This window comes from Ammospiza nelsoni, chromosome Z, assembly GCF_027579445.1.
Source record: "Ammospiza nelsoni isolate bAmmNel1 chromosome Z, bAmmNel1.pri, whole genome shotgun sequence".
NCBI lineage: Eukaryota > Metazoa > Chordata > Aves > Passeriformes > Passerellidae > Ammospiza > Ammospiza nelsoni.
Genome location: NC_080669.1, coordinates 6,508,226 through 6,535,062, shown reverse-complemented (window position 1 = coordinate 6,535,062; position 26,837 = coordinate 6,508,226). Strand labels below are relative to the sequence as shown.

Sequence of the window (26,837 nt, the reverse complement as noted above, 5' to 3'; positions counted from 1 at the left end):
ATTCTTCAACACCAGGAACATGGAATCTCCCTTTCTCACTCACCTCATGATCAAAACCGATGAATACACGCCTCAGGTGACCTGTAGTGGGAGAGAAAATGAACAAGATGCTGTGAGAAAACTGCTTCGGGTGCTGAATTCCAAAGAACAAGTCAACCCAAACAGATGACTTCCCGTTTCACAAAATCCCTCCAAAAGACACGTTTCATTCACACAGCCAGCAAAAGATCAGGACAATATTCTTGCTTCTGCCTACGCTTTGGCCAGTTTTGCCAGTAAATGAATACAAATATGATCAAGAAAATGCAAATTCATCTTTAACACTCAATGCTCCTGTTCTACCAAACACATCAAGCAGCTTTTTTTATCCTCTCCCTCAGGTACTTTAAAAAAAAATAATCAGTTGCATGCACTACTTTTCATTATTCTCTTGTGGGAAACAGTTGCCCAGGAAAGCTTCCCCAAAATCCCCCTGAGCTGTGGCAGTTCTGTTGTGAAACAGCACAGCAGCAGCAGGGGTTCTGCAGCAGACACACAGTGTTTTGGAGTTTGCGTTTCCTGGCAAATGGAAGATCACGATTTAGTTAGACAGTCAAATCCTTTCAGGAGAAAATTTAGAAAGAAAGAAACTTTCCCTGAATTCTGGGAACAACTGCAGAGTTTTAGGAGGCCCTCCAAGAAGGTCTCCCATTCTACATTTCCAAAGGTGTCTTGCTATCCCAGTAAACTGAGGAAATGACAGACTCTGCTGCCACAAACTCTCCTGTGGAGGGAACAGAAGCCCTGCAGGTTCCCTGGCAAATGCTGCCACTGTGGCTACAGACGCTCCCTTTTTAGCTGAACGACTTGAAAGGACCTTTACCAAACCAGTGTCATTCTAATGCTCTTTCTGTTTCAAAATCAGATACTCAGTCACTAAGAAAGAGCAGGAAGACATACAAAAGCCAGGTTAGGTTACACCCAGGGAAAACCTCTACTTACGTGCCAGGTGAGTCAGATAATAGGCAGAATAATAAAGCGCGTAAGCCCCAAAAACTGCAGCCCTGAGATCCTCCATCCCTGTGGCACTGGTCTAAAAGTGTGCTGGCTGTGCTCACACAGTTGTAAAAAAACGGTTCTCGTCAGTGCACAGCTACCCCCAACAAATGCCTTAACCAGCAGGATGTGCCTGCTCTCAGCAAGACCTACAGCTGCTCTGACACTCAGGCCTTCTGTGCACCAAGGCAACCTTCTGATGTCACTATGATGACATGGAAACCATGCCCTGACATCACAAAGCAATGTTCTATGTTTCTCTGTGAATTTATGCCAAGCAATAACCAACCTTCACTACAGCAAACAAAAATATTCTGCAAAGTTCTCCTCTGTCAAAAAGCAGCACAAATTCCCGTCATGGGCCAAACCCTGTTGTTCAAGGGATCCAAGAGCAACTCCAAGACTGCACAAAGCACCTACAGCCTGGACCCCAATTGAGCACTCAGATGGGACCCAAGCAAAGAAAACCAGACCAAGAAAATGGCCCACAGCATTGCACAGAACCAGGAGAGAAGCCACTGCTGGCATAACAGCTGAAATCATTCCTAAAAATCTCCCCGCATATTTGCACATTTATTGGACATGCCCAGGGCTCTGGTGCATGTACATCTCTGCCTTTATTCCTCTTTGGAAGCAGTCAAACTGGCAGCATCTGCCTGCATGCAGGAGCTGCTCCAGGCTGGGAACGTGACTGGTGGTGCTGATTTCCAGAGGCTTCTGTGTGCCAGGGGAAGCCAAGGCAGGAGCGGGTTGAACGGTGCTGCTGCTGCTGCTGCTCTGTGCCAGAGAGCCCTGGCTGGGCAGGCCACGGTGCCCACTGCGCTGCGGGCTCTTTCTCCTGCCAGAGCTGGGCACACCTGGAACAAGGCATGACAACTGGTGGGCAAGCCAAGGGCTTTCTGGGGCTGCTCTGCTCTGCACACACCCAGGACACCTTGGCTCCCAAAAAGGTCCACCAGAGGAAAACATAAGGTGAAAAAGTTTCATTTTGACATTTCTTACCTGCTAACAGAAGTTGCCAAAATGAAATTTATCAAGCAGGGCCCGATCCCTGCTGCCAGCTCAGGGTTAGAAAGGAGGCATTACTGTATTTTAGTACTTGGTGCATAGGGAATCACTTCTCTGACATATGCACTTCACACCAGCAATCTCACTTACTACTTTGTATCCATGGAATTAAGACATATACAACATTTTGCGGAAACTCACAGGCTAAACATTACCCCAATTTATCACACACATTTCAATTACTTCTCAGAATTTATTGACATCAGAGCAGGAGTGTTCTGTAGCTCCTTGATGGTCACTGTCACGGGTTCAGGAGGAGACCCATGCACAAAAGAACCTAAGCCACAATTGGGCCTGCAAAGCAAGTAATACATACCAACCCCTGGATTCCCAAAATCTGCTGAGCAGGAGAAGGAGATGGAGCATGGTCCTCAGCACCAGGGGCAGGTAGGCAGTGCACTTCCAGGACATGCCCTGGATCAAAACGCTGTGCATCTCATCCTTCTCACCCCTCCACCCCAGAACCAGGCCCTGTATCTTCTGTCAGGAGTGGAATTTTCCCAGTTACAGCATCGGCCCACACATGGCCGGTGTGTGAGATGAGGCCATGATGGCTCAGCATACCGACTCCCTGCCACCAAGGGCTCCATTATGCACTGCTCCCCTTTCAAAGCTTGACTGCCCACCGATTGACCAATACATTGTTTCTCTTTCAAGGGTGTCCTGGCTTGACTATATCATGCTTGTATCCCCAGTCTTCTGTTCTGGTTTTGCTGAATAATAAGTTTTGCACCTTTAAGACTTGTTCCAAGGGGGGGGAGAAGAAGCACTGAGATTCTTTTTAGAAACTGCACTCATTCCTCCACATTTCCTGCTCCTGGACTGTGATGTCCTGGACATGGTGCTTGAGACACTGGAGAAGATGTTTTCTCCCTCTGTTCAGGTAACTGCATTCGACAGGGAAGAAAGTGGCTGGACTGAGAGCTTGTGAATGTTGTTGCATGGCTGAGAAGGCTTCAAGTTCAGCTGTGAATGGACAGGGAAGGATTTACTTGGTAAAGGAAAATTTTCTGAAGAAGAGGAAAGGATAAAGTCATCCCCACTGAGTAAGGATGAAAAGGCGTGAGCCTGTGTTGGCCAAGTTTGGGTGCTCCTTTTCCTGGGAAGAACCCCTGATGCAGGGGCATTTGTGGTGAGGAAGTGGAAGCTTTGTAGGTTCTAAGAGGCTTTGTTTGATGGGAAAGAAGAGAAGAGTGTTTGGAGAAGTGGCACTGAAGGCCCAGTGTCCCAGGCAGGAAGGGGCATGCCAGAGGTGCCTCTGTTGCAGCAGCAGATGTGGGCTGTGCCTCTTTTGGGTGGGAAGGCCAAGGCAAAGCAAGGGCTGGGCTGCAGCTGCTGCTGCTGTGTGAGCCCTGCCGTGCGTGTGGGTGCTCCCAGAGCCGTGGCTGGGGCTGGGCGGCAGCTGCAGCTTTCTTGTCCTCTCAGTAAGCTGCTGCCTGCAGTCCAGTTTCCATCTGGGAAATCCTCAGCTGGGCAAACTGGCCAGTCTTGCTGTCCATGTTGCAGAGCTCTTTCCCCTCGCTCCTGGGCATCTCTGTGGGAAGAGATGTGTGTTCCCATGCTGTCCCTGCCAAGCTGCAGCCTCGATGAGACTGCTGTGCTCAGGGCTGTGGAGGAAGGGGCACATCCCTGTGCCAGGAGCTGGCAGGACTCCTCCTTAGCAGCCATTCCATGTTTTCAGTGTCACCCCCATGCTCAACACTGTCAGCTTTGACAGCTTTTGGACTGTGTTTGAGAAGTCAAATCTTTTTGACTGTTGAATGCCTTTGTGGCCCAGAGTTGTTAGGAACAAGAGATTATGAACTGTGAGCCATGGAGTTGTTGGACCAGGTGTTTTGTGTAAGTGGTGAGAAGGGTTTCTCCCTTTCTGTTTCTCTTTCAAGGCCAATAATACTGTTGCCCCTGAGTCTTCAGGAGGGGAGCCTGTGGGCAGAGCTGCAGCAGAGGGAGCTTTGCCTGGCACCGAGAGCTGCAGGAACAATTCCCAGGAGCCCGAGGAGCTTGGTAGGGACAGAGCCCCCACTGGTTTAGAGAGGGGTGAGATGGCTGCTCTGAGCCTGCCTCTGGCAAGAAGGGAGATGAGAAGAGTTGAGTTCCTGTCTACAGGCTTGGTGCTTCCTGGTGCCTTGAGTTCAAATCCTGCACGGGCACAACCTGCCTGAGCCCTGCCCTCCACGCTTCTCCAGAGGCTCTGACACTGAGTCCTCTGCTGGGGCAAGAGAGCAGGGAATAAACCTGACCTTGTGGCAGTTGTGTCACCAAGCCGGGTGTCCCAGTTTGGTGCTGATGTCCATGGATAAGTTTGCTACAGGATGTCAGTGCTCTGGAGGCAACCCTGAGTGACTCTTGAAGCAAGAGAGGAAAAGTCCAGCAAAAGGTCAGTGTAGAAGTCTGAGCTTTTTGTCTCCAAGCATTAAATCCATGTAGTGCCACTGTGCTGATAGGTGTAGTGAGATACATAAAAACACAAGCAGCAGAAGCTCTGGAGCCAAGGAAATCATTAGTCACAAATCCAGTACCTCAAGGAAAAACTGAAATTACCCCTTTAAATTAGAGAGAACTAAAGGAGACAGAGAGCATTTTGGATCTGCATTCTTGAGCAAAACTGGTGCAGCCTGCAGGCCTGGTAGGGAGCTCTTTCCCTCCCAGCTCTGAAAAACACAATTCTGGTTAGAATTTTTAAAAGTTTAATACTAATAGGATAAAAAAAGACAATATTTGCAGCACTGGGGTGCTCCTGGCCAACAGCCAAAGAACACCTGGTGTATAGAGACAGTGTTATCATTATACTGTTACATTGCTGAGATGCCAGCATATTTATGTGTGTTATGCAGTATTCAAACATTCTTGGGAAATTTCTGATGTTTTGGGAACTCCTTTTTTTGACGTCACACTCTGTTGCGGGTGGCCAGAGTAGCTTCCCCAGGCAGGTGCTGTCGGTGTGCCTGAAGCCCCAAGAGCATCTCCACCTTGGGCTGCCTTGACAACTCCCCCAGCCCTCCAGAGGCCTGAGCCCGGATGGTGAAATCAAAGCCTCACCAGAGTGACAAGAGGACTCTTTGCATGGCAGATCCAGCAGGGTTTATTGAGGGAAAATCCAAGGGTTCAGGTGAGGTGAGGGTGAGGCATTCCAGGGTTGAATTCTCCATGGCTGTCTCCTACACTCTGGCTTATTGCATGACATCCTGTGTGTCAGGTCAATGTATTTTATTTCTTCTTGTGTCTCCTTCCTGCTGTTTCCCTTCCTCTGATAAGGGTTTAGTATGTCTTCCTTAAATTTAACATGGTATTCTCTAGTTGTCCTCTGGCGCTGTGGTTGGTGTTAGGGCTATCTTATCACTTGGACAGGCTGGTCAGTGGATGGCCTTACACTGTTTTTAGTTACACACAACCTTTTTTTTTCCCCCTTATGTTTTGCTAAGCTCTGTAACACAATACACTCATCACACAATTGTTTCCATAAGTGATCCATAGATATTATATTAATTACACTACTATTTCTATAGGCAATGCAGTGCACACTTAATATAGATTCTATTACTTTAACAAGCAGCTAAAAGGAGTTCTAACTGATGCTATTTCTACATACTTATAATCACTAACAACATGCATAAACTAATACATAAATGCCAAAGTCAATATTACCTGGTCATTTGCCACGGAGCTGTTCATCCCAGAGCTGGTGGTTGTTTTGGAGGAGCTGTGGCTCACTGCAGAGAGCAGGTTGTAGATGGCAGAGAACGGTGCTAGTTCATAACTCAGCTCCCAGCACCTTCAGCTTCAGCCATTTCAGTGAGGACTGAGGTCTCTCTTTCAGCACAGAGAAAGAACCAGGCTGGGCTTCTTTGTGGCAGCTGGGTCTGTCTGTGTTTCAAGCTCTCATGGGGACCCTTTGCACTGCGAGGGCTTTCAGTGTATTGGGATACTTCAAAACTTCAGAAGTTTTGAACACTTGGAAGGAGTCTGGCTATTTGAAGAGCAGGCTTCAAATTACCAAGTGAGAGTCTGCCTTTCTGGCCATCTTTTACAGTCTTTGATAGAAGGACAGTTACTTCAAAAGGGACAAATGATGCACAGAGGCCAATATTGACCCAGTGTTCCCTTTGCTTCCCAGATTTCCAGCTGATCTGCCTTGCCAGGAGGGCTGCCCTGTGTGGGAAGAAGGATCAGAGGGAGAGCCTTTGACTATCAGGCAGTTGGAATCCCTTCTAGTATACACAGATTTATACATTTCCATAATTCTATTTCTATACCCATATAGTTACATTTATAGATTTGTAGAGGTATGTTTATATGTGCATATACATACATCTATACAGGAAAATTGATGTATATTGTTATAGATGGGACAGAAGTAGTTACATTTCTAGATTTTGAGATTTATATTTATATATTTATAGAGTTACATTTAGATGTCTACATTTAGATACCTACATTCAGATGCCTACATTTAGATGCCTACATTTAAATGCTTAGATATAGATTTAGAAATGTGCATAGTTATTTAGTTAGAGGTATGTGGAAGTTTAGATGCATAGATTGATCTGTGTAAGCCTAGGCTGCATTTTTACCTCTTTCCCCCTTCGGCTGCCTATTTCACCTCTTGCTTTTCCCCCAGTGCCCCCTGTGTCCCCTGTCCCTTTGCTGGGTCCGAGCTGGCGGCCGGGCCGGGCGGAGCAGCGCTTCCAGCCCCGGCTGTCCCTGGAGCGGTGGGAGCTGCCGCTGGCCCCAGGCACTGTCCCCTGAGGAGCTGCTGAAGGACGGTGAGACAGAGGGGGCTGAGGGGGCTGAGGGGGCGGTGGCGCCGAAGGGACGCTGACCCTGAGCTGCTGCTGGGGCTGAGGGCTGTGGGGCAGCCGAGGCCTATGGTGGCACTGAGGTGACAGGGAAGTGACATAGGCTGAGGGCTGGCGGGTCTCAGGGGACGGGATGGCTCAGAAGGGACTGAGGAGGGTGAGAGGACTGTGAGGGGCTGAAGAAACTGAAGGGGGCTGGGGCTTCACCGAGAGCATGGCGGGGCTGAGAAGATGGAGGGGGCCAGCAGGGAGCACAGCAGGGACTGCAGCTGTGCTTGGAAGCAATTCCAGAGCCTTCACTTTTGCCACAACTGCAAGGAAAAACCTTGAGGACAGCCGGAGACTGACGGGAGGCAGCAGGGAGGAGCTGAAGGCCAGTGCAAGAGCAGTGAACGGGGACCTGCTGCTGCCAGCCTGCAGAGAGCCCGGCTGAGGCCACAGGCCCGGGGAGGCAGGCTGGGGCTGAGGCTGCCCTGGGCTGTGGCCGTGGGCACTGCCCGGCGGGCAGGAGCGGGCCCTGCCCGTGCTGGGGCCGCTCAGCGCAGCTCTCCCGGCTGGCACAGGGGCTGTCCTTGGGCAAGGCAGCTGTGCCCGCAGGGCCCGGGAGCTGTGCCGGCTCTGCCGGGCTGCCGGGGCTGCGGGACAGTCCCGCTGCGACTGCGCTCACCACAGCCTGGCCCGCTCGGCTGCTTTCTCTTTCCCACCCTCCTGGGGAGGCTCTGACATTTCCTCTTCCCTGATGGAAGTGCAGCTGCTGCCAAGGGAAACGTCCCCTTACTCACTCAGTGTTCCCTTTGCTTGCCGGATGCCCCATCTGCTGTCGCTGTCCAGGAGAGCTGCTCTGCACGGGAGGAGGAGCCCGAGGGAGAGGCTTTGAAGATGGGGCAGCTGGGATCCCTCTGCTTGGAGCTCTGTTTAAAGATACACGGACTTGCACATGGACAGGGATTATTATATGGATATGTACATATGTAGCCTGGTATTTGTACAGGCATATTTCTGTACATATGGCATTAGCTTTATGAATGTTCTGTCTATATATGTACATATAGATACCTGCATACATACAGGTTTGCAGTCACATATTTGTGTGTATGTGTTCTTTATGTGTATTGTAATATCTGTGTTTAGATTTCCATATTTATATGGTTGTGTAGGTATCTATTTGTATTGATGTAGTTTTTGATATATGTCTTTTTAAACAGTTATATTGGTATTTGTATTGGTATATATGTCAGGTTTTATATTTTTAGATGTATATTGATCAATTTCTATATATATTATTTTTACATATATATCCAGTTGTATAGCTGTATATTTGTACTGTTGCTGCTGTACACATATTTAGATTGGTAGTGCTGTTTGTCTATTTATAGATAGATCTGTTTTATGTATCTGTTTCTTGAATGTAATAGGTAACATTTAATCTATATTCATATCTATATATTGTGGTAGTTGTATATGTATTCAGTTCAATTTAAATATGTATGGAGTTGTATAGTGGTGTAATTCTATTTGTTGAGTACGTGGTATTAGAGAGAGATACTGATATTTTTTGTATTTCTATATGGGCTGTATGCTTGTCAGAATATGCAAGAAATTAAGTTGTTAATTTTCCCTTGATCTCTGTGTATAGTGAGTGTTTGTAGAAGTTTGCAATAAATTAATTTTTGCTACCAGAAGTTTTTATTGTATGTTTTTTAAATACTGTGGTGTAACAATTAAATAAATTACTTTTTTTAACTTTAACTGAGATCTGTTCTATGTTGTCAGTGCTGGTGTAGCAATTTGTAAGAAATGCCATTTGTCAACTGAGATGGTTGTGTCAGGATCCATCCTAGTGAACAGATGACCTGATGTTTCCTAGGAGTGATCTCAGCATGCAAAAACCGACATGGTACAAGGGGGTTTGCAGTGATAATCAAATTAAATGCAGTTTTATTGAAATAACCACAGCAAAAATGCGATAGAGGGATTAAGGGAGAGAAAAAGATACAGAGAGAGAGGGAAGACAGAGAGAGAGAGGGGATATAGCTACTAACGTAGAGACGAAGTCCTTTGGTCCAGTCCATTCGAGGGTCTGCCTGTTACGCTGGGGAGATCTCAAAGGCACAGTTCATTTGCACCCCAATTATACTCTTTTTTGTTGGGGGAAGGGAGAATGAATTTCACAACCAAAACAAAGGTCTTCAGAGGGGAAGAATGGAAAGGGGGCTACACAGAGTCCAAACTAGGCAGCAGGCAAGAACCATTGTTTTCTGGGTCCAGTGGCCACAACCTGCAGGCAAACATCTCACTTTGGCCAGCTTGCCTCCCCCCACACATCTCCCCCAGGCTGGGGGTCTCAGTCTCAGTCCTTGGAAGGAGGAGAGGGGCCTTTTCACATGGGGGTTTCATGTCTCAGTCCTTGATGAAGAGGCTTCTTACTCTCAGTCTGTCTGTCATGGTGCGTGATGTGACAGGTGAGGGTCTTCTGTGGGAGACCACCTGAAACTCAGGAGAAGTCCAGCCAGGCTGAGAGGTGGGACAGTTTCCAAAGCCATTGTTGCAAATGAGGCACTGTGCCCCTTCTTCTTCTCAGTATAGCATACAGCAAACACATCTGTGAAAACAATAACACTGAGCTTTCAGGTCTCAGGACCTTTGGCGTGTGACTTTCTCCTTCAGAGCCAGAGATTCTAGACAGGGCGGTCTTTTCTTCAGTGGTACCCACAATGACAATCATGAGGCAGATGAGGGAAAATTCAGACTGACTCTCACAGGATGTCTTGTAATTTGTGCCACCCAAAGCCATGGGCAGATGTAAATGCTGGAAGATTTTGGCCATGAAAATCTCCAGCCATGCCCAGCACATGCCCCACCTGCACTCAAGCTGGGCAAGGGAAGTGCAGATTTGGGCTGGCAGCAGAGCCACACATTGGCTCAGAACTTGCTGCAAAGGCCTGCTGGCTTAGAAAAAGATCAAGAATGTATTTTATATATTCTATTTATTACAGTATATATATTAAAATATATATTATGTAGTATATTGTGGGAATCCCTAAAATCAGAGGGTTTTGGGAAAGCTGCTCCTCAGTGAGAAGTATTTCTAGACTAGAGGAACATAAAAATAAAAAGAAGGCCATGGACAGTGCCATTGCCAGAGGCCCAGGCTGTTAAAAGGAGGAATGGATCGTCCCCTTCGTTGTCTGTAGCTGATACCCCTGTCAGTTATAAGTAGCAACTTTGGGGGCTCCTGGGTAACAAGATGGGAAACCATCTCTCTAAACCAGAATGGGGCGTCTTTTACCGACTTGAGACAATTTTAGGATAAAGGACATTCAGACATCTCCAAACATGAACTAAAAGACTTACTAATTTGGGTAAAAGTGAATACTCAAAATACAGACTTGAAGTCTGCTTTTACCTTTGATTTCTGGGACTACATCAAGTGGAAAATTTACAATCTATTCTCTCTCAAAAAGGAAGAGACTTTGGTCAAACTTATGCCTGTCTCCAGAGCTTTAATGGAGAGCTTTAAACAGAATGATCGTAACAGAGACTTTCTCCAACAACAAAACAGAGCACCTGGTTCTGAGACTTTAATTCCGAGTGGTGCTGGGCCTTCGTCCTCCTCTGGGGGGGATCTCGGGTTTTGTTCGGGGTTCCTTCCCTTCTCCTGGCATGTCTGGGGTTTCTCCAGGCAGTGTGGACAGCACCCTGAAACCCGGGAAGGAGGAATCAGATCAGCTTCCAGCTTCGGTCGTGTCCTCTGTTTTTTCCGGGATTCCCTGAGTTGCTGATGCTGCGACCAGGCATCCTCCCACTCCATGGCAAAATCATCCACCCCCAGAATTCCCAGGAAAGGGTTCAGAACTTTTGTTGCATTCTCAGAATTTGGGGGGTCAGGGGAGGTGTTCTGGGGAGGCTGGGAATTGAACAGGTCCCAGAGATGAGAATTTGGGGAAGCCTAGCAAAGCAAGAGCTGCTGTTCCTGTGCCCTGCACCTCTTCCGAACAAGATGAGACTGGATCTTGTTCAGAAGTTGTGCAGGCGGGGTCTGCCAAGGGGAAATCTGGATCCGCTCTGCCTGGCCGAGGGGCTGCAGGGTCACCTCTGTCACTGTTTGCCCTTCCCAGGAAATCATCCCCTCGGATCGGGCTCAGGCTGGCAGGTTGCTTTGGAGCTCTGAGGACTCTTTTCATATAGATTCCTCTGCCAACACTCTTCTGGGATTTTCATCACTTTTGGCTCCCCAGCCTCCGGTTACAGCGGGTGGGTGGGCTTCGGATTTGGCTCTGCCTGCAGGGGAGCGGGCAGGGGAGAGGACAGAGGTGGCGGGGGCAGCCAGGGCTTGAGCAGGGCAGGGATGGCTCTGCCCAGAGAGGTGGATGTGATGGAGGTGGGAGAGCTCAGGAAAGTTGCTGTGGAGACATAGTTTGTTTAGAAGCCTTGAAGCCTGTGTCATTCGCTGCTGGGAGGGGGGGGGAAAGCATGCTGAGATCACAGCTTGGACCTGAGAGTTTTCCAGCTGTATCCCTTTGGGTGGGCATACCATGTGGTACCTGTCACAGGCCATTGGAAAGTGTCACAAATACAAATTCAGGATCTGCAGCTGGAGAGCAGCCCGATTTGTATGAATCTAAAAGGATCCAATTTAGTAAATCCAGACGTGGTTAGCAGCCTCTGGCTTTCTTCCTGTCGCCAAGAACTTGGAGCCCTCCTCCCCAGCCCTTCCTGTCAGGGCTTCTGGGAAAATTTGTTGCTGGGCAACACTACTGCCAAGAACCTGGAGCTTCCTGGCAGAGTTCTTGGAACAGCTGATTGCTGTGACAACACTACCTGTTCTTCTGGACCAGATACAGGAGTAATGAAAGGGAAAAACAAAACACAGTCTAAATCAGTGGTAAACCCTCCATTGCAACTACCTAATTGGTCTAATTTTATTCAAAATTCAGAAAAAATGTGGATTCAAATAAACAACTCGTTGCCTTACCTGTAAGATATGGTCGTAATGATGTAAATCCACAATACGAAACTCTTTCTCACCATTATATCAAAGAATTTATAGGAAGAATGTAAAAAAAATATTGTAACTTTATGTGATCAGCCTCCAACTGTAACACAGATGCTAACAGCTTGCAGTAAGCTCACCTCTCCAAAACATCTTGCTAATGTGCAAGTCAACGCTTTTGAAAAGCAGATTGCAGAATCTCAAGAAAAGGTAGGAAAAACACTGGGAGATTGTTGTGTTGTGTTATGCTGGATTGTTCTGTTTCCCCCTGTTTTGTAAAGCTTCTGCCCCAACTTCTCCTTTCCTCCCAGTTATTGTCAGTTACCTCAACTCCACCCTGGTTGTCTTAGTAACCAAATGTATCCTTCCTCAACCCCTCCCCGGCGCCCTGCCAGTCACTCTTCACTCCCTCCTTTATTACTAGAAGCTTCCAGCTGGAGAGCTGAATGATTAGCTCAGGGACCAGGGCCCCTCCTTCACATTGTTCCTATCCGTGTTTTCCTCATGTCAGTCCCGTGGATCCCACTCCCCACAGTGTCCTCATTGGTCTAGAGACTGAGTCCACCCTTGTACCCCTCACCCTTTAAAAAACTTCTGTAATCTCGCCCTTCTTGTTCTGCTGGTTTGCTTGGGTTTCACTAAAGCTCAGATTCACCGCAGTTGGAGTCCGCCCTCTTATTCTGCTGGCTGCAGCTCTTAGTCAGCCTTGTCCTGCACCTGGCAACGTCGCCAGCTATAACGCTGGGCGATTGCCTGAGGCGCTGATCCAAAGCCTTGCTATCGGGTTAAGTGCCCCCCGTGCTGCTAGCAGTTGCTGGCCGTCTAGCCAGGACGTCTGTCTAGCCTGACCACTGCAGAAGATTATCTGGGAAAGGCTTTGGGAGAAAATTTGGAACAAAAAATGGAAAAGCCTGAAAAGGCCCTTGAAGCACAAACAAAAATTTTTGCAAAATCTGTTGGTATTGTACAGTTGGACTCTGATAAAAAGTCTGGTTGCTTTGTTTGTGGTAAACAGGACACATGAAAAGGGATTGCCCTACAACAACAATCCAACCTAAACAGCCTTCTATTTGCCCTTGATGTGGGAAAGGGAAGCATCTTACTAAGCACAGTCATTCTCAATTTGACATACATGGCAAAGCTTTGTCGTTAAACTCAAAAAAGAGCGCTTTGACACAAGTAGTGGTCCCTCCTTACAGTCAACTACCCAGTCAAATGGCATTGGTACCTCAGTCATTTATCCTTCAGTCAACCATCCCTCAAATGGTCCCAGCTCAATACTCTCAGGTACAAAGTTTGAATTGGCCTTCACAAAGTTGATTAATCTTTTAAATTATTTTTGTTATGAAAGCATTCCTGCTGGAATTGTCAATCTTTTTCAACACAGACAAGATTTTTTGATTCTAGGCAAAGCCAGCAACAAAATTTTTGGACTTCCAATCCTTCCTTCTGTTGTTTCAATAAATTGTAATGAAGAGCCAGTAATTTTAGCTCTTGCACTTGATGTTCCTATGGTAATTGCACCAAAACCACCTATAGCTGTTGCATTTCTGTTACCCATGAATATAGCCACGCAAAACAACTTTCCAAAGAATTCAATTGTGTCTGTACCATTTAGTACCTCAGGTACAGAGGTCTTTTGGGTGCAATGTTTGGACTATAATCAAGGAAAACTGACTTGCTGCCTGACTCGCTGTGGTAAAACAATTTATATTACAGGCATGCCAGATACTGGTGCAGATGTCACTGTAATTTCTCACATGTTTTGGCCCAGCCATTGGGATTTGGTAGCTCCTGCAAGTTCCCTCACTGGGATTGGAGGTGCTACTCTATGTTTGCAAAGAGTATCCATGATTAACGTTACAGGTCCTGAAGGAAAGACAGCAGCAGTGTATCCTTTTGTTCTTCAGAAGCTTCTCATGGGGGACAGACGTCCTGTCCCAATGGGGAGCAAAACTGGAGGTGGGAAGTGGGCCTGTGATAGAAACCACGTCGAAACCTGCCACTTGAAAGCTGACCTGGAAAACTGAACATCTTATATGGATTGATCCATGGCCTTTAACAGAGAAAAAATTAAATAGCCTTAAAAGATTAGTGAAAGAGTAATTACAGCAAGGTCATATCACACCCACAAATAGTCCCTGGAATTCACCAGTATTCATCATCCACAAAAAGACATTGGACTCCTGGAGGTTGCTTCATGACCTGAGGAAGATCAATGAAGTGATTGAAGACATAGGACCACTTCAACCTGGACTTCCTTCTTTATCAATCATCCCAAACACTGGCTTCTCGTTGTCATTGATTTAAAGGATTGTTTTTTTCGCATCCCACTTCATCTGATGATGGTCCAAGATTTGCCTTTTCAGTTCCAGTCATCAATCAAAAACAACCCATGCAGAGATACCACTGGAAACCATTGCTAAAAGGAATGAAGAATTTGCCTACAATTTGCCAGTATTTTCTTGCACAAGCTTTGTCTCCGGTTCGACAGAAGTATCCAAGATCCATGATTTCACTCCACGGATGATTTGCTCATCGCAGCTCCAACGCAGCAAGAGATGTAGCAAGCTTGTCCTAGTGTTTTTACTGAAATCCAAAATGCTGGACTTAAAATTTCTAGAACAAAAATCCGAGAAGTTCCACCCTGGAAGGATCTGGGATGGAAGATGACTGAAAAAACAATAACACCGCAGGAGATACAGCTCCGGACCAGTGTCACCAACCTGCAAGATTTACAACAGCTTTTGGGAGAAATCAATTGAGTCAGACCTCTTTTGAGAACCAATGATGAACTGGGTCCACTTCTCAATTTACTGAGAGGAAGCTGCGACATCAACTCTCCTAGAATTCTAACACTTGAAGCTCGTGCAGCCTCTGACAAGGTCATGGAAGCTCTCCAAAGACAACAAACTCATCACTGTATTCCAGAAAAGCCTTCCTTTTTTGCAATTTTAGGACAAAAAATGCAACTTTGTGGTCATTTTCAGTGAGACCCTTCTGAGACAGATCCTTTGTTGATAATAGAATGGATTTTTCTTTCATACAGGTTTCCAAAGACTGTTTTTACGGTTCTAGGGATGATAGTACAAATTGTAATTAAAGTCAGAACCAGATTGTTAAGTTTAGCAGGTCAAGAATTTGTAGTTATCTATTTACCACTGAAAAAAGATTACCTTAATTGGGCAATGCAAAGTTCAGATGATTTGCAGTATGAATTGTTGGACTTCCGAGGTGTTTCTTCTGTTGATTACCCAGCTCCCAAATTATTGTAAGAAAAATTGAGTTTTAGAGAGAAACCTAAGTTAAGTAAAGAATCTTTAAACACAATAACTTTCTTCACTGATGGCTCTGGCAAAAGTCACAAATCAGTCATAACTTGGCTGAACCAAACAACTAATGCTTGAGAGTCAGACATTCAAATAGTAGAAGGATCTCCTCAGATTGTTGAGCTTGCTGCTGTAGTTTGGGCTTTCCAGCTCTTCCCACAACCTTTTAATTTAATCACAGATTCTGCTTATGTTGCTAATGTAGTTAAAAGATTAGAAGGGTCAGTTTTAAAGGATGTTAGTAATGACACTTTATACCATTGGCTTTCACGTCTTTATACAACTTTGCAATATAGAACTAATCCATATTTTGTTTCTCACATCAAGGCTCATTCTTTGCTTCCTGGATTTTTAGTGGAAGGAAACGCAAGAGCAGACAAACGGACAGTGGTTATTTCAAACACTTTGCCAAACATTTTAGAACAAACAAATCTGAGTCATGTCTTTTTTCACCAAAACGTGCAAGCACTTGTGGAAATGTTTCAAATTTCCAAAAGTCAAGCTAAGGCTATCATCAGTACTTGCCCTGACTGTCAGCTTGTGCAGCCTCCTATTTCTGCAGAAGCAGTCAACCCACGAGGTTTGCAAAGCCCGCAGTCATGGCAAATGGATATCACTAAATAGCCTTCCTTTGGTAAATATAACAATATTCATGTTTCAGTGGACAAGTTCTCTGGTGCAGTTTTTGCTTCTCTTCACACAGGTGAAGCAGGTAATCATGCCTATCAGCATTTTTGCAAGATTTTGCTTCATTGGGTGTGCCCCAAGAAGTAAAAACTGACAATGGTCCCACATATATATCTCAAAAATTGGCCACATTTCTAAAATAATGGGGTGTTCATCGCATCTTTGGTATTCCTCACTCTCCTGCAAGTCAAGTAATTATTTGCAGGGCACATCAGACATTAAAACACATTCTAGATCAACAGAGGCAGGGAGTAGAGATTCTCACCACAGATGAGGTTGAACAAAGCATTGTATGTTTTTAATTTTTTAAACAGCTCAGTTGCAGAACCCAATCCACCGATTTTTAGGCATTTTTCAAATACCACACAGGCAAAACTGTAAGAAAATCCCCCTGTTTTAATTAGAAACCCTGGGAAAGAACCAATTGAAGGTCCTTTCCAATTAATCCCTTGGGGCAAATGGGTATGCTTCTGTCTCTACAGGTGCAGGAATTAGGTGGGTCCCAGCAGGAAAACATCAAACCATATCTCCACCAAGAATGTGCTGACAAGTCCAAAACCAAAGAAGCAAGTACACAGACATGAGCCGAACAGAGGGATCACAGGTCATGCCTGATGCTCCTTGTTCATCAGTGGAACCTGTAAACTCTTGATTTTATGTTATTTATAAGTGTGTCAATTGTTGGTTTCATAGAGCTGACTTTTGGGAAAAACGAGGGGTTTGTTTTGTTATGTTAAAGATCCTGTCCTTTGGACTTTCGAAGGTGAAATCTTATTTTAAGGTCAAAAAGCAAAGTTATTAAATTGATACATATGTGAGGATTTTTGCCAAAAGATTAGCTCATGAAAAGAATGCAGCAAAATCAAATTATATGCTGGTGTTGCTGGGTTTTAATTGCTTCTTGTAGTGCAGATTTGCCTGTGGAACAACCAAAAACAAATGTATGGGTGACCCTAGCCAAGGCAGCAGGCCCAGATACCATATGTTTGTTGAATTAGGAACCAGAAAAGCCTTTCTCAACCTGTCTGGTCAATGTACCAGTAAAGAATTTGCCTTTGATCTAAAAACAATCTAATGGTGAGCCTAGTGAAATTGACAATGGGAGCAATCCTGTATTGAATTGGAACATTGGGCCAAAGAACTTCCCAGAGCAGTATCTGAACCCCAAGAATTAGAAATCCTTGCTCCTTTAACAATGGATTTTTGCTTTACATTTACAGTAGTGGTTGGTGAGAAGGTGATCCTCCAAAGTACAATGTTACTCCCCATTATTTTGCATACAGAAATTTAAGTTTTTGGTGTAACTATTCAAATAGTAGGGATGTGCTTTCTGAGGCTGACCAATATCCATGACAATTGCCAAAAGGATGTTGGTTCATTTGTGGAGATAGGACTTGGCAGGGCATCCCATCACACCTTTAAGGTGGCTTATGTAGCAATGGAATGCTCACTGTGGTAGCACCTGCTGCTAAAGCAGTCATTAAGAAGAAACACAGGGAAACAAGATTTCCTCATCATTATGATGAAAACTGTAAGAGTGATTTCATGTCTTGGAAGGCTGTGAAAAGGGTTTCAGCAGGTTTGTTTTTACCCCAACTGGCTTCAGCAATGGCATTGAAACAATTAGATCGGCTTGGATGTTGACTGAGTAAACAAACTAATGCCACATGCACTGCAATCAGTGATATGTTGACCAATGTTAGTAGTGTTAGCCATGCTACCCTTCCAAAGAGACCAGCAATTGATTTTCTTTTACTGGCACAAGGACATGATTGTGAGGAATTTGAGAGATTGTGTTGTATGAACCTGTCAGATCATTCTGAATCCTCCCACAAAAGCATACAAAAACTGAAAGATTTGATAGCTCAAATTAAAGAAGATGGTGGGTCCTAGTTAGATGACTTGTTCCAAGAATAGAGCTTTGCACCTTGGCTAAGGAAACTTGGCAAGATAAGTCTCCATGCATTGGGTATTTTGGTAGTTATATTAGTAGTAATACTGTTAGCGTTCAAAAACACATAATCACGGGGACTATATGCGGTGCTTTTTATTAAGAGCTCTGGGAATCAGGGTATATTCAACCCAAATCTGATTCCGACCATACATCCAAAATGATCATGTTTTATACTCTATTGTTACATAACTTTCACGTTAATTATTAAACTTATATTGTTCTATTGTATACATAAATTTAGCCCCTCTCTGAATTTCCAGCATACTTTCTCATTATTCTTCTTATGGTTATATAATAATTACATTTAATTACTAAACAATCATCACATCTAACAATTATATAATTTATCATACTGCTTACGCAGGTGCAGTTGATCTGGGAAAGCACAAAGCCTAATATTTTAGATTCTATCTTTAACTTTTTCCAGGGCTCCACTATCATTCTCCCCCCTTTGAAAGCATTTTCACTTCACTATAGGTGTAAATGTTTTCACTTGATACAGTCCTTTATTCCTCAGTTCGTACTTGCTTCTTCAAATCCAGGGTTGATGTACACGTTGTCGTGGATGCTGTTATGAACTGGAAAACCAGAAGATGGTGGGCGTGGATCTCGTGTTAGTGCCTTTATTATCCTCTAGTTCCAGGACATTTTCTTCTGTATCTCTCCCTTTAAGATGCTGTAAACTAACCAAATTGCTAAGAATACAATTAATAAGATTATCACACTCTCAATGATACATTTAATCCATGAACTCACATTCCACCCTAATCCTTTGAAGATTTTTCCTAACCAGCTTGTAGCCAAATCCTTTTGCTCTTCTTGTGCTTCATGCTCTATTTGTTTCAACTGATTGATGTCATATTCTACATCTGCAGTTACATTTGGGATATGAACGCAGCAATGATCAACTTGTCGCTTTAAAAATCCACATACTCTATGCTCTTTCAGGAGTAACATATCTAGGGCTAATCGATTTTGTAAAGTCATTTTTGTGGTGGCTTGTAATTGTATATTTAATTCTTTAAATCCTTCCCGGGTGACTCTTGCCAGTCTACCTACCTGACCTGTAAGTTTGTACAGCATCTCTCTACTCTGATAGTTTGCTATAGAACCAAGCAATGACTCTAGGGCCCATCCAAATTTCACTCCACCAGAGCTTTCTTGCCAAGTGTCATCTGGATTTTCATTGTCTAGAACTTCTCGTCTTGCTCTTATCTGCAGAAGTTCATGTTTTCCATTAAATGGGGACTTTTTCCAAATTGGACATAAGGTAGGGAGGCCTAAAGTAATCTCCTTTACTTTCCTGTCTACAGGCAGATGTGTTGTCCAGGTACCATCTCTTGCTGCCCATACAAATTGTCCTGGACCTCAGATTGTAACCCTGGTACACCCTATAATTACTTTATAATTCACTCTGCCTTGTTTATGTTTGATCCCTCTGCAAGCACAACCAATTTGTAGGGCTGTTGCCAGGGGTGGCATCTGTTTCATCTCTTCATCATCTGAAGTGCAGTTGTAAGTTTTATTACATACCCACCAACTTACTTTGTCTGCCCTCATTCTGCTGCTAGTGTCAGTGTTCATTATTGCTGGATCTGTTTCATTCTCGGGGCCTTCCCACTTAATACACCAAGGGGTGTTTGCCATATATTGGAATCTTTGAAGAATACTCACAGACCACGCACTGTCCCAAGGTTCTATCTGATCTTTCTTATCCTTGGCCTCACATTTCCATACCAGAGTGGTTTCTGTAACTTGCCTCGATTCGGGTACCTGTTTACATGTAATTGTTTTGTTCTTTTGTATTTCAGGTAGTTTTGATGTTATGATTCCCCAGTTTACTGGGTCTCCTGCTGCCTTTGGTATTGGCAGACAGGCAGTTATTCAACTAGTGTTTTGCATTTTGGCAAAATCTTTGACTAATCCAATCATTACATTCTCAGCCTGAACTGCATTAGAAACCTTTAGCACCTGTGTTTCCGTTTGTACCTCTCTCTTCATTCTAGAATGAAGAGTGGTTAGTTGATCATTTTGCATTCCACATCCCAAAGACATTAATAACCATAACATTAGCACAATTACTGATAGCATTCTGAAAGTGACTAAACACATCTTATCTGCAGCCTTTGTTTATTCCAGAGTTTATACAGTCTGTGATCTAGGATGGACTTTCTTCACTCGGGTATAGTGAATCCAGGGGTCCACGCCAGCTACTTTGACTGCTGTAAAGGTGGTCAGTAGTACCTGATGGGGTCCACTCCCCTTTTCTTTCAGCGGTTCCTCGTTCCAGTTCTTGATGTACACCTCGTCTCCTGGATGTATGTTATGGACTGGGTTCTCGAGAGTCAGTGGTCTATTCCATATGAGGATACTCTGGAGCCGAGCTAAAGTTTTCCCGAGAGACAGAACATAATTATACACTTCCTGCTTTCCTGTGACGTGTATATTAGGGTTAGGCTCAGGAGATTCATATGGTTTCCCATACAATATCTCATAAGGACTGACTGACATCCCACTCCTAGGCTTTATCCGAATCCTCAACAGTGCTATTGGCAAAGCCTGGGACCACTGAAATTTGGCTTCTTGGCATATTTTACTGATTTGTCTTTTTAGTGTCTGATTCATCCTCTCTACCTGTCCACTTGACTGGGGTCTCCATGTTGTGTGGAGGTCCCAGTTTATCCCCAGCAATCTACTTACCTCTCTTACTACTGTAGCTATGAAATGGGGTCCCCTATCTGATGATACCCCTAGGGGCACCCCAAATCTGGGAATAATCTCCTGTAGTAACCACTTAACTGTTTCCTTTGCTTGGTTCGACAGGGAAGGGCTTCTGGCCACCCAGAGAAGGTGTCAACCCCCACTAACAGGTATTTGTATCCTCGAGTTCTTGGCAGTTCTACAAAATCTACCTGCCAATAGTCTCCTGGCTCTATTCCTATCCGAATTCTTCCTAGCTGTGCCTGTCGCCTGGCCACTGGGTTGTTTTTCAAGCAGATATCACATTTTGACATTACTGATTTTGCCATTGTTAACATCTGTACTGAAATTAAACTCTGCTTTAGCAATTTTACCAATGCCTCTGCTCCCCAGTGACGTTCATTATGTTTAATTTGTAGAACTTCTCTCATTATCAAGGGGGGTACCACTATTTGTCCTTGTGCAGTTACATACCACCCCTCTGAATTCCTTTGTGCATTTAGCAAACGTGCCAGTCTCTCATCTTTTACTGAATATTTTGGTTTTGGAGGCAAATTGAATTGGGATACATTAAGCTTCAAAGGTATCATCACCATTGTTGTTTGTACCTCTCGAGCAACGTGTCGGGCTGCCCAGTCTGCCATTTGATTTCCCTCACAGATTTTGGAGTTTCCTGATTGGTGTGCTTTGCAGTGTATGATTGCCACTTGTTCAGGTTTTTGTACTGCCTTTATCAATTGCAGCACTGCATCCTGATGTTTAATGTGCATACCCTTGTTTTGCGGAGAAAAGAAGAAACCTCACAACTTTATAAAAGTTGTAAAGCCCGGTATGTTTATTTTACGATGCGCGCCGGACGCAAGTCCCCCAACAAGGCATGCGTGCCTCTGAAGACCTCGGGTCTTCTTTTATCCCCCTTCCAAATGCATATGCATGCAGTTTCACAATAAGTTCATACATATTCATTCCGTGTGACATTTAGCACCAGTTCTTCTTTATCAAAGGAATTTCTAAGTCGGGGGCAAATCGACCTTGTGGTCTTTTCTGTTTTTCTTTCTCTGTCTCCTTGCTGTCTCGGCATGCGAGTTTTTCCTACAGCTTTGGCCTCACAGACTTCTCACCTCTCTTAGACACTTCACCTAATTCAGAATGGATCTTTACTCTGTCTCATTCCCCCCTTTCCTAGGAAACAAGTAAATTCTTTTACTTAATGAAAACCTTCACAACAGTAAGTGTCTTTTAGTGCTTCACCATGTGCTTTTGACAAAGATGTTAGTACAGCTATTCGTTGTAGCATACAGCAGCACAAACAGTTCTCAAGCATACCCCCTTTTCCAGTATATATGAGCACAGTTTTCTGGTCAGTGACTGGATGAATTTCGAAGCGACAAATACTCTGCTCAGTGTCCAAACACACATCCTGAGCATTAATAGTATTGCTTTCACAAATGAATCCCATCTGTTCTCTAGCAGTGCAGGATTCTAAGTTTCATGGTTTAATCCTAGAGCAATGATGGGATGGATAACATAAACCGTGGCATTATGTATGATAAGCACAAAGGCAGTTGCCACATTAGAAACAGGATCATAGGTGAAATTCACCATAGTCCCCCAGGTTTGAAACTTCCTTTCAACATCAATTGCATTATCCCACAAAATTTCTTGAATTGGAAAATTACCTTCACCCCTTTCCCATATGATCAGAGCTGCTGTTGCTTGTATCCATAACTGTGCTAGTATACAACTGAAAGCTAAAGACACATTATCTTGTACTATACTAAGTGTTTCTACTATCAACTTGTGGTCTTGGTCCCCGGCCTTTTCATACTTCCTTACTTTGGCAGTACTTTTGAAATCTGTCACTGGCTAGTTCCTAATGCCAATAGAGATTACTATAAAGGCTGCTTCAATTTTGTTAGGCTACCTGCTGCAGTGGCCAATTTATTCACCAGTATTTCTGAATCAATTCCATTTAAAACTCCTAATCTTGTCCCTAATATGCCAGTTAGATGTTTGTTATGGGGAACAGGAACTGCTTTCTGTTTATGACCATCCCTTCCTGCTATAGGGATGTGCTGGGCTCACACTGCAAGTTCAGAGACACTTCACAAGTGTATCTGACAGAGGTTTAGGTCATATTTGAGGCAGATGTTTGTTCTGAAATGTAGAGACCTCAGGAATCTCCTTCCCCCTCCAGAGCACCTGATTTCCCAGATGTGTGGCAAGCAGGAATGTCTCTCTTGGTCTACGAAACTTCACCCACCTTGCCCCTAGCTTCAGGTCCAAGCCTCAAGCAAATAATGAAGGGGAAGTCTAAGAGAAGAGCCTAAATTCATTTGCAGTGCCTCAGAAGAAACTGGGACCAGGTTTCTGCTACTTGAAACACTCAGCACAAAAGTGATGCTCAAAATCCTACAGCCTGCTGCTGAGCTCTGAGGGGGAGTCTCTCTCTACCTCTTTTAAGCAGAATCCAACTGCCTCAGACTGGGACAATCACTGATCCAAATCTCAGTAGGAAAAGGGATAGCTATAAATAAAGAAAATCACCTTTCTTGCTTGGGTTAATTTACCACCTGCAGTTCAGCACCCTTTACCAGTCATTGCCTGAGTGTTCAGCCAACCGGCTTGGAAAATGACCTAAGGAGCTGTTGTTCAGTCACATTCTTTACTACGTTAGGTTCAAGTTTGGAGTTTGGGTAGAGTCTGAACTAGTATGGGGTATATAAGGCCCTGCTGTGGTAAAAAGTGCAGAGTCCACTTTGAATTCAAATGAAAATCTGATAATAATTCGAGCTCAAAGGCAGGTCACTTCTACAGGCTGTATCAAGGTGAAATTACACCAACAGTCTGATTCACTTAGGTTATCACAGACTTCCTGGTGTTCATATACACCAGGAGAGGTTCAGACACTAATTACATCTGGTCTCTCATAAGCTACCCTATTGATGACCTGGCACTCTACTTTGATTTCTTCTCCTCTGATTCCTTCAAGAGTCCACAGTTCCTGTTCTTGCCATTCTTGCTCCTCACATATCTGATTCTCGTGGATGACTACAGTAGATATGTTTAAATCTTTTATCTCAGAAGGTTTTCCTATGATCCAGTATACTGATTAAATGCCAGGGACCAAGGCCATTTAGCATTACTTTGAACAGAGGTACTCTCAAGTTCTGAAACTTCAGTTATGATTACACACAATACAATTCTACAAACTAAAATATGAGCTACTCCCGACCGCAATATACTCATTTTGCCCGAGTAAGTTTTAATCTCAGTTCATTGTCTCCTGGCGTCACTCCTTAAGGGGTTTCTGGGCCTTCTTCACCCGAGAGTGATGGATCCAGGCATTCTGCTCCTTGATTTTGATTGCAGTGAAGGTGGTGAGAAGTACTCGCAGTGGTCTGTCCCACTGTGGTTCCGAAGTCTTCTCTGTAAGAGACTTAACATATACATCATCCCCAGGCTATCTAACTCCCTCCTCCAAGTTCCAGCCATATGTTTCTCAATTACTCTGAGCTGTTTGCTTAATGCCACCATGTAGGTGGACATTCTGGACATTCCCTTTGTATTCTATATGGTCGTCTATAAGGCATTCCAAAAGGACTCAGCATTCCTTTAGCTCAAGGTTTAGTTTGAATTTGCAATATTGCTAGTGGAAGAGCTTGGGCTAGGGTAGATTAACTTCTTGCCCCAGTCTTATTCACTCTCTTCACCTGGCCGCTTGATTGGGGGTGGTATGGGGTGTGAAGTTCCTGATCTGTGCCCAGATGGCTACTAATCTGTTGCACTATTTTGGAAATGAAATGTGATTCTTAATTTGAGGATATAGTGGCTGGAACTCTGAAGCATGGTATTATTTCTTGTAAAAATAATCTGGTCACCTCTTGAGCTTTGACAGTTCTGGTGGGGAATGTTTCTGGCCACCCTGAAAATGTATCTACCAATACCAGTAAATACTGATACCCCCCTCTCCTTGGGAGTTCGTAAAAGTTAATTTGCCACTGCTGTACAGGCCCATGGCCTCTCCCAGTCTGACCGAATTTTGGCCGGGGGGTATTTTGGGGTTAGTCTGGAGGCAAGGATCACATTGTCGGCTTACCTGAGTGATAGTGGCATATAAATTCCTGACAACGATGCAACGATTGTTTCAATCAGATGTGTGTTCTAGAAAGCCTGTGGAAATTACTGCTTTAAAGTCAACACTTCATTTCAATGCACTCTGTATCACTCGCAGCCTTGGTCATTTCAAAAAGGAGCCACACTCTATAAAAGGCTTCTAAGTAGTTAGGCCCTAGTGTGTTTTCTAGTGCCCTTCCTTCACTAGTAACCACATAAATGGGAAGGGATTCCTAGCTCTCTTTCAATGGCAGCCCACCCCTTGCAGTTGTACGTCTCTTTTGGTTAGTATTATTGTATTATGGCTTACCTTCAAGGAAAATCTGTACCTCACCCTTTGCTGCTTTCTTTGCCTCTCCATCCGCCAGCTCATTTCTTTCCTCCAATTTTAAGCTCACTCTCTAGTGTGCCTTAATATGCCTTTTCAGGTAGCTGAACTGCTTCTAGCAGCTGGATTGTCTCTTCTTTCCCTGTGAGGTCAGCAGTCCCCTCTCTTTCCAGATGGCTCCATGTGCATGTGTGACTCCAAATGCATTCCTTGGGTCTCTGTAGATGGTTGTTCTCCTCCCTTTTGCCCTTTCCAGGGCACGGGTCAGGGCAATTATCTCAGCCTTCTGCGCAGAGGTACCTATTGGTAAGGGTCCAGACTTGATTCGATTACCTCTCTGCAGGTAGTCACTGTGAACTTTGCAATGTCGCTTTCCTGTCAGTGAACCAGGTCTCTGCATCGTCCGGAGGAGTGTCCCTTGAGTCTGGGCAGCGGGAGTACGTAGCTTCGGTGGTCTCTAGGCAACTATGGTGTCCACTGAGAAAAGAAGCTGGGTTGACAATATTAGTCACCACTATCTCTACATCGTAAACCTCTGTGGTGAGAGCCAGTGGCCACCCTTTACTTCCAGTGCTGCGGACACTGTGTGGGACACTAGCACAGTCATTTTTGTCCCAGGGTAAACTTGCACGCCTCTTGAATATTCAGCACGACTGCTGCTACAGCTCTGAGGCAACCTGGCCATCCTTTGGCTGTTGCATCTAGTTGCTTAGAGAAGTAAGCAACTGACCTTCAGTAAGGGTCCAAGTCCTGAGCCAGTATTCCGATGGCAATTCCTTGCGTAGGAAAAATAGAAAGAATGGTTTATTTACATCTGGAAGTTTCAAAGCTGGAACTGACATGAGGGCACTCTCTCTAGCTGGCGAAAGGCCCATGTGGTGTCTTGTGTCCACTGGAGATCTCTGTTTCCATTGGCAATAAGAGCACAGAGGGGTCTGGCGAGCAGTCCATAATTATAAACCCACAGCTGGCACTACCCTACCATGCCTAAGAGGGTTCGGAGTTCTTTCATTGTCTGGGGTTTCAGGGTTTGGCATATGGCTTCCCCGCCTTAAAGTCTGCTGCTCAGCACTCACTTCTTACCCCAGGTAGATTACCTTCTGTTTCACTACCTGTGCCTTTTCTTTGAGACTCTGCGTCCTTGGAGTCCTAGGAAATTCAAAAGGCTTACCGTCCAGGCTTCTCCCGCTTCCCTCATCCGAGTGGCTACTAGAAGATCGTCCACGTACTGCAACAGCCTCCTTTCCTCTTGTGGAGCTTCCTGGGACTCTGGGTCTTTGCAAGCTGTTCTCCAATCGGAGTGGGGAATCTTGAAGCCTTCAGGCACATGGACTATGTGAGCTTGTGTTTTAATGCAAAAATTTTCTGGCTGGCTTCGTGGATAGGGAGGCAAAAGAAGGCATCTCTTAGGCCTAAAAGAGTGAACCAGGTTAGCTCAGGTGTTAAACAAGTTAGTAAGGTATATGAATTTGCTACCACAGGGTATAAATTCTGTGTTATCTTATTGACAGCCCTTAGTCCAGTACTATCAATTATTGGGCTGATTCCTTCCTTATCTTCCTTTTGAGGGTACTACTCAGTTCTCACTAGTTGTGTTCTTTCCTTAAACTTGATGCTCATGGGGGAGCATCTTTCAGTCTCACTGGTACAGCAGAGGCCCATACCCTTGAAAACATTTATTTACTTATTCTAATATTTCCTTACTAATGTCTCTCTTAATTTCAGTGTCTGTTAATGTTAAGCCTAACATCTTTATATCATTTGCCTCCAGAGTAACCTTTCTCATTTGAGAATGTTTAGCAAATTGAGCGAATTGTACAAAAGCTTTTAG

The 26,837-nt window shown here is 44.6% G+C and overlaps 1 protein-coding gene across 1 annotated transcript in view; it reads right to left on the bottom strand.

Moving 5' to 3' along the window:
• The window catches only part of LOC132086444 (uncharacterized), a 69,577-nt gene that overhangs the window by 39,388 nt on the left and 3,352 nt on the right, over positions 1 to 26,837 (bottom strand). The gene's annotated exons all lie outside the window — the stretch shown is intronic.